We start from the raw sequence: 8,812 nt of genomic DNA, 5'->3' as shown, positions 1-8,812 counted from the left end.
AGCATCTTATGTGGGAAGAAAGAAAAGAGCTCATGGAGAAAAAGAGATTTATTTCTAACACAGAAGTGATAAATGATTGCCCAAGCAAGATTTTGGAAGAGAGGAGAGAGAGAATAGGGCCAAAGCTTTAGGGAGAAGGACTAATGTGGGTGAAGAATAGTGACATCTCTATCCTTTGAGGTGTGATAATGAGATTAAATTATACCCTGCCCAGCTTTAGATTTAATCACCAAAGGTGAAAACAGCTCCACTTAACTCACAGTTTGGGAGGTCTATAACCCACGTGTGCTAGAGTGAATGACAAATCAGAATTTACTGACTGCCTCCTGGGCAGTTCTAAGAAAAGTTTCTGTTGTTATTGGACACGTAAACTAAGAGGAGGGCACAAGAAGTGACGCAAAAGTGCAAAAGAGGCCCCTTTAAAAAAGAGAATTGAGGGGGCAGCTGGGTAGCTCAGTGGAGTGAGAGTCAGGCCTAGAGACAGGAGGTCCTAGGTTCAAACCCGGCCTCAGCCACTTCCCAGCTGTGTGACCCTGGGCAGGTCACTTGACCCCCATTGCCCACCCTTACCAATCTTCCACCTATGAGACAATACACCGAAGTACAAGGGTTTAAAAAAATTAAATTTAAATTTAAAAAAGAGAATTGAGTGAGCTCAGGGCTCTCTTGTGGTTCTTGACCGGGACTTGAAGGAGCTCTGGACCTTGGTGAGACTGTTTGTAAATCTTTCCTTTGGAATTCCACGTGGTGAGTGTAAAGACTGAATCTTCTTGAACTTCTTTTAAGGATCTTCCCTTTCAAAAGAGACTCTGTGATTGAAGCTTTTGCTTCATACATCTCCAGGGCCTTAGGGCCTTTGGGCCTTCTGCTCAAGGCTTGGCCTTTTTCCAATTGAGGACTAGTTAGATCTGCTTGGGTTAAACCAGGGTCCTAAGCAAATTATTTAGTTTGTCAGGTTAATTATCTTGCCTTATCCTCTCTCTAAATTTCTTACTTTCTCTCTCTCTTCTCATTTGTAAATAAACTTCCATAAAAGTCATTTTGATTTGAGGTTATTCTTTAATTGGGAATTGATAATTATTCAATTCCCTGGTGACCAAACCTTTTAATATTCACCCAATCAAAAACCCCTTTTTACCCCTTAAAGAGGCAGGAGGAAAGAGCCAGAGGGTGATGCTGCTGAGGTGTTTAGAGGTATGGAAGAGGGTGGCCAAACCAGATGGCTTTCATAGGTGTGCCAGGTCATGTGGTGGGAGCACTGGGGTTACAGGTGGGGTTAGAGGGGAGAAGAAAGAAGGAAAGGTTTGAAGGTTTGGAAGTCCTCGTGCAAAGGAAGGAGTCAGAATGCTTAGAAAGGGCTTTAGAAATCATCTAGTGCTTTAGCTGATGAGGATACTAAGGTCTGCCAAGGTTAAAGTATTTATGGGGCAGCTAGATGACTCAGTGGATAGAGAGTCAGGCCCAGAGATGTAGGTCCTGGGTTCAAATTGGGCCTCAGGCACTTCCTAGCTGTGTGACCCTGAGCAAGTCATTTAATCCCCATTGCCTAGCCTTTACCACTCTTCTGCCTTGGAACCAATACTTAGCATTAATTCTTTTTTTTTTTTTTAATAATTTTTATTTTTTAGAAAAGTTATCCATGGTTACATGATTCATATTCTTACTTTCCCCTTTACCCCCTGATCTCCTCCCTGCCCATAGCTGACATGCATTTCCACTGGTTTTAACATGTGTCATCTATCAAGACCTATTTCCAAATTGCTGATAGTTGCATTGGTGTGGTAGTTTCGAGTCTACATCCCCAATCATGTCTGCATCAACCCATGTGTTCAAGCAGTTGTTTTTCTCCTGTGTTTCCGCTCCTATAGTTCTTCCTCTGAATGTGGGTAGCGTTCTTTTCCATAAATCCCTCAGAATTGTCCTGAGTCATTGCATTGCATTGCATTGCATTGCTGCTAGTTCAGAAGTCCATTACATTTGATTTTACCACAATGTACTACTATGTACAATGTTCTTTTGGCTCTGCTCCTTTCACTCTGCATCAATTCCTAGAGGTCTTTCCAGTTCACATGGAATTCCTCCAGTTTATTATTCCTTTGAGGACAATAGTATTCCATCACCAGCATATACCACAATTTGTTCAGCCATTCCCCAATTGAAGGGCATACTCTCATTTTCCAGTTTTTTGCCACCACAAAGAGCGCGGCTATAAATATTTTTGTACAAGTCTGTTTATCTAAGATCTCTCTGGGGTACAAATCCAACAATGGTATGGTTGGATCAAAGGGCAGGCAGTCTTTTAGAACTTAGCATTAATTCTAAGACAGAAGGTAAGGGTTTAAAAAAAAAAAAAAAAGGACAATGGAGTGCTGGATTTAGGGCCTGGAAGATCTGGGTTTGAATCCTTCCTTAGAAACATTGACCCTGAGCTAGTCACTTAATTCCAATTCCCTGTCCCTTACCACTCTTCTGCCTTGTATGGGGTATTCAGTATCCATTCTAAAACAGAAGGTAAAGGTTTTAGGGGTGAAAATGATTAAGGAACTTATGCAAGGTAACAAAATAAATAGCTAGAAAGAAGCAGAGCTAAGATTCAAGTTTACTGATTTAAAATCAAGGGCTTTGTGATTCTCACATGTTATATGCTCAGGAAACTTTTTTGAATGCATAATATCCTGCTCTATAAACTCCAAATCACCTCAAAGAATGCTTCCAGAAAGCTTACACACAGGAAGAGAGAAGAGTATCATTATATCTATTATCCAATGGGGGAGTACAATGTATTGGTGGCCCTTTACTTGAGTCCCCAGCCCAGAGGTCTCCATTTCTCTCCCATTCCTATGTAGAATAACTTTGCAAGCCACATCTTACCTATAAAATCTTCAACTAAAAATTTATTCTGCCAGATCATGTGGTTTGGTTTAATCCTCTCTTAACCAGATTCATCACTCATTTAGGGAATGAAGTAGAATATTTTTTAAAAATACTATATTTAATATAAAATTTAAATGTTATAAATAAAATATAGAAATATAACAATAAATATATACAAACAATGTGCATAATAAATACAAACATATACAATCTATAACCTATAGACAGCTTATGAGCTCCTACCCTATCTTTGCTCCCCCACTCTCAGGTCAAGGACTACAATCTCTAGCACATGCACAGATTAAAAGGTAGAATATTGTGATCACATAGTTTCTTGAAAATAATGTGAATTGAAAAGAAAAATAGATCAAGGGGCAGCTAGATGGCTTAGTAGATAAAGTACCAGGCTTCAAGATGGGAGGTCCTGGGTTCAAGTTAGACTTCAGACACTTTCTAGCTGTCACTTAATCCCCAAATGCCTAGCTCTTTCCACTATTCTGCCTTAGAAATGATCCTGAGTATCTTCTCTTAGACATAAGGTAAGGGCTTTTAAGAAAAGAAAGGAAATAGACCAAGCACTCCTTGATGGAGATAGATACCTCCAAACATCTCCTAAACCTCCTCCTGTTTATGTTATCAAAATCTTAGGGTACACCAGGGAGAATTTTTGTAACTCCTGGAAAGGAATAATGGAAAGATTGGTTCTACCCTGTATCAAGATCACAGATTGCCAACCAGGGAAATCAGGAGGGGATGAGGAGGGAAATCATTCTCAATGTCCCTCCTCCTCCCTCTCAGTTATTCAGCTTATTAACCCTATGAGATTCACAATAGCTGGGAGGCTCTGCAACTTTGACTCTTTCCTCCTCTTCTTCCTCTTCCTCCTCCAGTTCTTCTTGCTCCAGTTCTTGCTCTTCCTCCTTCTCCTCCTGTTGTTCTTGCTCCTTCTCTTCCCCTCCTGTTCTTCTTCTTCTTGCTCTTCCTCTTCTTCCTCCTTTCAGGTCCATCCTTGTTCCAAGATCTGGCTCTCCTTTTCTGCCCTGGTGTTTGGTAATCTCATTCACCAGTCTCTCAGTGTCTCTGGCCACAGCAACAGCATCATTGGCAGTGACCCCAGTCCGAAGCCTCAATCTCAGCTGTCTCTCAAAAGCCTAGAAATTCACATCCAAGGTCAGTGCCAGGAAGGAAGCCAATCTAGATGCAGCACTGTACGGCTTGTATCCCCCTTCTCTTATCACATGGCATCCTGCCACAGAACATAATGCTGGACAGTTTATGTTATTCATTCTCTGTCCAGGAGAAGAACAGAGTAATCTCCTGGAGGGGTGTTGTACAAATTGGATTGAGTCTTCAGTGAAAACTTCCTGAACCCTTGAGTTCCCAGAGAGATTAAAAGACAATTTAGAAATACTGGCTACAAATGAATAAAAGTGAAGGCAATATTTTGCATATGTCTATCTTATCTTCTCAAGGAGATTATGAGATCCTTGAGAACAAAGACCATATCTTTTCCTTCCTTGAAGCACTACCCTGTACCCACTCCCCATCTCTCAGTTCTGAACACATAGTAGCTGCCAACTAATTCAACCAATTCTTTGAAAACTAAATGAAGACTAACAGAATGTATCTCATAAGGTGATGGGTCATTGCATTGTCTATGTCTGTCCATAGAGTGGTAGTGAGGAGCTGGCTGATTGGTGTTCAAATTCCCAAGGGCTGCAGAGAGGAAAAGAAGCAGACAACTTTAGATCCTTGAAATTAGTGCTAGACAAAAAGTTTTGGTTCCATAAGGGCTCTGACTTGAGTGAATTTCCATTTAGATTTGTATTACTCAGTGGGTAGCTAGATGACTTGGTGGATTGAAAGCCAGACCTAGAAATAAAAGGTCCTGGGTTCAAATTTGGCCTCAGATACTGTCCAGCTGTGTGACCCTGGGCAAGTCACTTAATCCTCATTGCCTAGCCTTTACCACTATTCTGCCTTGGAACCACTATACAATATTAATTCTAAGATAGAAGATAAGGGTTTTAAGAAAAAAAATTTTTTGGTATTACTTAGAACTGCAGAGGTCAGGCAGAAGCAAAGGGCATAGTATCTAGGAAACATTCCTGAATCAACCATGTAGAGCAGAGAAAATGAGTTAGAATGTAATGGATTTATGTAACACTCGGAGGCAATAGGATTCTTAAAAATAGGTTTTCATTGATATCTTTTGTTTTAACTTGGTCTAGGTTTCCTCCTCCAGAAAGCTAGCTGTTATAACAAAGAATCTTAAAAAGAAAAAAATGAGAAAGAAAAAAGAGACTTAGCTAAATCGATTGATATATTGAAAGATTTCAGATTATGTTCAATGTTCCACACTCTTGGCCCCTCCAACCCCCTATACATATATGCATGTACACACCTGGAGAATGTGTCTTCTCATGGCTCTTCTTTGGGCCCAAGTTTGTTCCTTTAAATTTCACAATGAGAATATTTATTTTGTAGTTTTGTGGTGGTTGTTCTTTCCATTTACATGGTTGTAGTCATTGAGTATATTGTTTTCTGGGGTCTGCTTAGTTCATTGTTTGTTGTCCATTTGTTTCAGTAGAGTTTAACTTTATGACTTCATTTATTTGTGCTTTTCTTAGTAAAGATACTGGAGTGGGTTTGCCATTTCCTTCTCCAGCTCATTTAACAGATGAGGAAACTGAGGCCACCAGGGTTAAATGATTTTCTCAGGGTCACATAGCTAGTGTCTCAAGGCAAGATTTGAATTCAGGCCTTCCTGACTCTAGGTTTGGAGCTTTGTCCACTGTATCTCATAGCTGCCCACTGCTTCTCTGTATTCATCATGTTCCATGTTAATATTTGGTTATATCAATGGACCACAAATTGGTTGTTTATCCATCTTTCTGATTAATGAGCACCTACTTTGTTTCATTTTGGTAGGATTTTTGAAGAAAATTAATAAACACCTTCCAACTTTTTTTTCTTTACTCCCTGCCTTTCTTTTCCATTTTATGCTTTATCTCGACTTATCCCTCTTCTGTATCTCTCCCTCCCTGACTTTCTCTCTTCCTTTTTCTAGCTCCCTTTCTCACCTTCCCTGTTACCTCCTTTTGCCCTTTGCCCTCTTTTACTCTTATTTTAGGGGATTCTAGTATCAAAATTAATGAGTTTGTAGGGAAGGTAAGGATCTTTGAAGAAAGTCAAGAGCAGTTCTTTCTTGCTTTCTGGACCTACATTCAGGCCCTCTAGGTGAGTTGGATACTTAATGGGAAGAGTGTATCTTTGTGTTAGGAGGAAGGAGGTCAAAGGTCATGGTTCCTTGGACTTTTCATTTCCTATAGTAAGGAAGCAGAGCCACAGGGGCTAGACAGAAATTAAAAGTTCTTTAGCAGCTAGAAATAATAGAACTTAGCACACAGTTAGTAAAATTGGGAGAATTAAAATTGGAAACTTGGGAATACTGGATTGCAATAAGCACCTCACCCTCTTATTCTCTGAACAACTGAAGGTAAGCATTGTGTTATAGGCCCCAGAGAGAAGAATTCATGAACACATTAGAATGCATAAGACGTTCATGGCACATGGTTGGCACTTACATAGTTAAATAATTTAAGGATCCAGAATTTAATCTGTGCTCCTACTCCCTGTGCCCATTAATATGACCCCTCCATACCTTAACATATACTTCTATGAGTTGCTGTAGTCAAACAAAAAACTGTACACCATCTAGTTGCTAGCCTTCTGATGATAAAGTTCTCCAAACTTAGCTGGAAGCGTCCTTGGCTTGACACATAGTCTTAGGCCCTTATCTGGTACTTATTCAAACACTTTCCTGATTGGCAGGACCTTTCATAGTTTGCGCTGCTCTGGCAGAATAGCCTAGAATTCTGCCCTACCACAGTGAAGCTAGTTGTACTGGAAATAATGGTGGATTTGGAGTTAGGTGCAACCTGAGTTAAAATCCTACTGCTAATGCTATGTACTAGTTGTAAGATCATGGGTGAGCTTAAGCTCTTTGAGCCTGAGTTTTTGTGAAGGTCAAATGAGATAATGTTTGTAATGTGATTTGCAAAAGTTAAAATACTATATAAATGACAGCTCTTATTATTATAAATGCTAGTTTAGGGGAGTTCTCTTATATTGCTTTAGAGAACCTGGTCTCCTTTCTCTCACAGTGTCTACTATAAGATTATCTTGGGTAATTCTTAAATTGTGGCTTCCTTTTCTCTGACCCCATCACCTGTTGTGATTGGTGTGAAACTCCATTTGGCATGAAGAAGTGCTAAGATCCATTGTATAGGATCCATTTTGTAGACTAGAAATGTATGAAGCTTTAATTCACATATATTAGCACTATGTAGATACTTGATTAGATTAGGAGCTTGCTGAAGAAAGAAAATTTATGCAGAATCAGACTTGAGTAACAATCAAAACATTTATCAAAAGAAAGTGAGCAAATTAAATTATCTTGATTAAGATTGCAAATCAGAGGTCTGCATTTATTGCTCTTGGCTTTTGGACACATTATTGTAAAGGAAATGGTTTTTTTCTTTATTACATTTTTAATTTTAATAGCATTTCCACATCAATTTTTCAAAGTCATATAATCCATATTGTCTCCTTCCCCTCTTCCCTCCTCCCTTCTGGAGCAGACAAGTAATTCAATGTGGGTTATACATGTCTTATCACGCAAAACATATTTTAAAGGAAATGTATTACAAGATGTAAATGTAAAACATTATATAAATGTTAGATATCATTCTTGAGACCAGAGTGAACCCAGATTTTACACAAAATAGTACATTCTTACTCATGAAGCAACATTTTTAGCAGCTGCTGTGATTCTAACAGAGGAGAGACCTGTTGCACACATAGTAGGGCTAGAGGCAGCTAGGTAGTACATGCGTAGAGTACTAGGCCTGGAAAGATTTGTGTTCAGATCTAGTCTCAGACACTTTCTCCACTGACTCCTCTTCTCAATTACTTAATTTCTGCCTGCCTCAGTTTCCTAATCCATAAAATATGGATAAATATAGCACCTTCTTTCCCAGAGTTGGGGTGAGGATCAAATGAGATAACTAAAATGTTTAGCACAGTGCCTGGTATATAGTAAGCACTATATAAATGTTAGCTATTTTAAAAGTATTGAATATAAAGATACTACTGGCTTTAATTGGATTTAGTCGCAGTGTTCTTACAAACTAGTGTTTTTACTCATTGCACTGTCCTCCAAGAAGAAGAAAAAGGAACAATTTAGGGCTCGGTGGGAAAAATGGGGGAAGGGGCACCTATCCAGGAGGTGGGACTATTGGCTAGGGGAGAGGGGGCTGGAGGAGAGAGAAGGGAGGTTAAAAGCAGAGCAAAAAAGATGTGGAGATAGAAGGTCTGGACTAGGGCATCCGGAATAGCCAAAAGCAGAATACTGAGGCCTCATCTGTGGCCAGTTGGGCTGTAGGAGAACCGTGAGTGCAGAAGGGATAGGAGGAAGGTTGAGGGGAGAGATGGAAATGTTCACAAGACTGTCCTGGGAGCCCAGACCTAATCCTTAGCCTCTGGTTGGGTCCTGTTGACTCTCTAGGATCTAGACAAGTCCCATCCCTTTTCTGGGCTAGTTCCTCCATCTGTAAAATGATGGGGATGGACTAGATGATCTTAAATTTCCACAAGTCTCCGAGAATGTATAAACACAGACCCTCATGGACAGGCGACTCAAATAGAGGTATGTTGAGCACATGGAGAGGCCTCTGGCCTCCTAGTCTTAGGGACTCTGCGGCCCCTTTAAGGGAACCCACTCTGCTCCGCCCCGTTCCACCCCTGTGGAGATTCTCGGCTGGGTTCGAAGCACAAAGCTTCCCGCGAAAACGACGTCAGAACGGAGCGCGCGCGCGGGAAGCTCCTCCCTATCACCCCCCCACCCCCCCACCCCCATCCCCGTTCCCCTTCCTCT

This window comes from Gracilinanus agilis, chromosome 2 (genome assembly GCF_016433145.1).
Source record: "Gracilinanus agilis isolate LMUSP501 chromosome 2, AgileGrace, whole genome shotgun sequence".
Lineage (NCBI taxonomy): Eukaryota > Metazoa > Chordata > Mammalia > Didelphimorphia > Didelphidae > Gracilinanus > Gracilinanus agilis.
This window is presented reverse-complemented; position numbering follows the sequence as displayed.